The sequence below is a fragment of the Galleria mellonella genome, unplaced genomic scaffold, assembly GCF_026898425.1.
Source record: "Galleria mellonella isolate WM207_F2 unplaced genomic scaffold, CSIRO_AGI_GalMel_v1 utg35, whole genome shotgun sequence".
Taxonomy (NCBI): domain Eukaryota; kingdom Metazoa; phylum Arthropoda; class Insecta; order Lepidoptera; family Pyralidae; genus Galleria; species Galleria mellonella.
Genome location: NW_026442082.1, coordinates 5,878,690 through 5,882,586, shown reverse-complemented (window position 1 = coordinate 5,882,586; position 3,897 = coordinate 5,878,690).

Genomic DNA, 3,897 nt, shown 5'->3' with positions numbered 1-3,897 from the left:
TTATGTATTTTGGTAATTCGATTTTTAACGTAAACTTCCTTCTGTTTGAAATTAGAATTAATCCAATACTGCACTGTTGATGAATCAGTGAATAAATGAATATTATTAATGCGACAAATCATTCCAAATATATTTTTTATCTTATTCATCATAGTACATAGGAATACTGCACCGTTTAGCTCTAATTTAGGAATAGTACTACCCTTAATTGGTGCTACCCTCGACTTAGCAAATATTAAGGAACAAGTACATTTTTTATTAGGATAATAAACAAGCATATAAATACACGCTCCGTAAGCAACGGAACTGCTATCACAAAACCCGATTAAATCAATTTCAAATGGAATGGAATTAAATATGCGTCTAGGTATATGTATCTCATTGTTACCGTAAACTAGAGTGTCTTGATACTTAATCCATTCTTGCTTAAGCGAATTAGGTAAATCTTCGTCCCATCCTAATTATTTATTTATTTATTTATTTATTTATTTATTGATTGGAATATTTAAAATAAATTCGTCACTGTTCTTATTCCATGTAACACCTAGAATATTAATATTTTCCTTATCTGTGAAAAGCGTATTACTACTTGGACTATTGTCATTATGTAGTGATTTTATATGATTGTAAATTTCAATATGGTTACCTGACCATTTGTGCAACTGAAAGCCTCCCCTCCGTAGAAGTGACTGTAATTGAGATATTACTTCCTTACACTCCTCAAGTGTATTTGCACCGTAACAGATGTCATCCATGTAAGTATTATGGAAAATAGCTGGAGAAGCCAGTGGAAAAGAGTCACCTTCTCGACGTGCGAGTTCGATTAATGTACGAAATGCGAGATATGGCGCTGACTTAGTACCATAAGTGACTGTTGTCAACTCTATGCATTTTAACCCTTCTGTAGGGTTGTCACGCCATAATATTCGTTGCAATGATGTCTGTAATTTATTTATATTTATTTGCCGGAACATTTTAACTATATCAAAGCAAAAAAAGTATTTTAATAAACGAATTCTCAATAAAATATCGACAATGTCTGTATGAATGTCTGGGCAATCGTATTGAATATCATTAAGTGACAGCCCGGAAGACGTTTTGGCGCTAGCATTAAATACTACACGCAGCTTTGTAGAAATTGCCTCGGCACGTATCACCGCATGGTGTGGAAGATAACATGCAATCTCATTTTCATTATAACGAAAGTTAGGTATAATGTATGCATGACCTAACTCAATATATTCGTTGATAAATTCCTTGTATTGACGTTTTAAGTTTGGTAATTTGTTAAACCTAGATTCCAAAGCAAGTAAAAATTTGTAGGCGACATTAAACGAATTTCCTATACCTTGTAACTTTTGTTCGTCGACCGGTAAATTGACTATGAATCGGCCTACGCTATCTCTAACCGTAGTACTCACGTAAATATCCTCGCATTTTTGTTGCGACGTAGTAACTACTGGTAGAGGATCTCTAATTTCCTCTTGCTCCCAGAACTTAGTCAACAAGTCCTTACAGCAAATATCATTGTAAGAGCAAAGAGAAACAACCGTATTATTATCACCTCTAAATTCTACTGGACCTGATATCAGCCACCCTAATGTGGATTTAATCATAGAGGGTCGTCTAGATCCTAAAGAGATAGTTTCTCCATTAACAATATGGAAAAATAACTCTGCTCCGATGAGTATATCAATGTCGTTTCTTATGAAAAACTGAGGATCGGCAAGTGTAAATTCCGTAGGTATATTCCACCTAGCAATGTTAATATCCATATGAGGAAGTGGAACGGTAATCCTTTCAGTAATATTACAATTAAGTCTATAAGTAACGTCAGAGGTTGTTGAAAATATTTTTAAAGTAGAATAGTAATGCGTAGTTTTAGGCAAACTACCAATACCTTGTACTACACAATGATTCGGAATCAGTGTGGATTGTAATTTATCTGTTAAGTGTTTAGTTACAAAATTTACTTCGTTACCCGAGTCTAATAACACGCGTGCGTTAATCCAGTTGCCGTTTCGACTACGTAACTTGACTATGGCAGTGCCTAATAATACAGTACCTGCGTATTGAGTAGGTCTAGCAACTAATGCAGCTGCATGTGGGGTTGGCGTCTCTGCCTCGTTTATACGTGGCTCGTTTGTAGATAGAGTCACTGGATTTATTTCACCTTGAGTGGATGTGCCTGCCCTAGTATGCATATTCATATGTAATGTATAATGGTGACGTTTTTGACAAAATTTACAAGTGACCTTGGTACATTTGTGAGGGATCTGAAAAGGATATAAACAATTATAACAAAGCTTATTAGACTTCACATAGTCACTTCGTTGTCGCGGCGTCATGCTTAGATAATTCCTACATCCTTGTAAATTATGATTTTTATCACACAACGGGCAAGTTTCTGAGGCTGGAGAAGTTGATAGTTGAGACGTCTTTTTAATATGAGAATGAGGCGTCGTATTATATGCATGAGTATTTTTATCTTTGACATTTTCGAACGCAACTGATCTATAGTTTAAAAAGTCCATCAAATCCATCAATTTTGGTATTTCAGTGGTTTGTCTGCTTAATTCCCATGCCATTCTTAAGGAATTGTCCATTTTGTGAGTAATTAAATATATTAATATTACCTCAGTTGTATCAACTTGCATTGCATTCAATGCATCTAAAGATTGTTGTAATTTACTGAGAAAATCCTTGATATTATCTCTTGTAATCGTATTGTAGTTTAAAATTTTTAGATAGTGATTGACAGTTAGCATTTTATTTTCATATCGTTTTTCGAGTGTCATCCAAGCTATTTCATAATTATCCTCCTTGATTGGTAATGATGAAATTAAGCTCGCAGCTTCTCCCTTTAGATAAGACTTCAAATAGTAGAATTTTTCGATTTTTGACAACGTACTATTCTTATCAATCACGGAGAGGAATAAATTTTTGAAATTATTCCACTCTCCTATCTCACCACAATAATTTGGGATGATGAATTGTGGTATGGGTACTTGTTTTATTGGATTTATTGAAGGGATGTTGGTGTTCATGTCTGAAGTATTATTTGTCGTGATATTTAAAAATTCTAAATACATAGCTGAAGTTTCGTAATATTTTCTTTCAAAGTTCTCTGTTTCTATTGCATCTGATTCCTCATCTTGTAAAGTTTCTATTTCTACCTGAATTTCCATATAATCATCTAATAGTTTTTCAAAATTTTTATGTCTAGATTTTATTTCATACAGCTTTTGTTGGTTGTTTATATCGCTGATGAATGTATAATGACGCGTGAGAATGCCTTTTAGTGCTGTGCGTTTATTAAACAATTTCTTTAAATCGGCCATAGTTTTTAATAATTGGTAATTATCGTGTAAGTATTGTATATATAATGTAAGTTACTTACAATTGTGTGATCTATTGATCAAGGGTTTATTGTTGGGATTATTTTATTCTTCTCTTGATATTTTTTTTGAATATTATATATCCAATTACGTAGGCTATCGAAGGACCACTTATTATGTTTGTAATATGTGCTGGTTCTTAGTATTTAATTATATTATTATTTATATTATATTATTTATTATATTATGTTGTAAATAAAATTACCGTCTGTTAACTTGAAGTATATTATGTATTTTTTGTTCTATATCAATTGTTTTTTAAATATTCTTTTTTATAAAAAACCACAATTGTCAAAGTATATAAAAAGGTTAATTTTGAACACAACGTTTAGTAGATAATACCACTACACTCACTGCTACAGCTTCACTTTCACACCCATCCAACACAATACAGTCTGTAAAAGTTTTGATAGGTGATTCTAAATTTCATAATATTTTAATTGATTTTCCTGAAATTACACGACCAGCAGGGGTACATAGGACTATTTCACACAACACA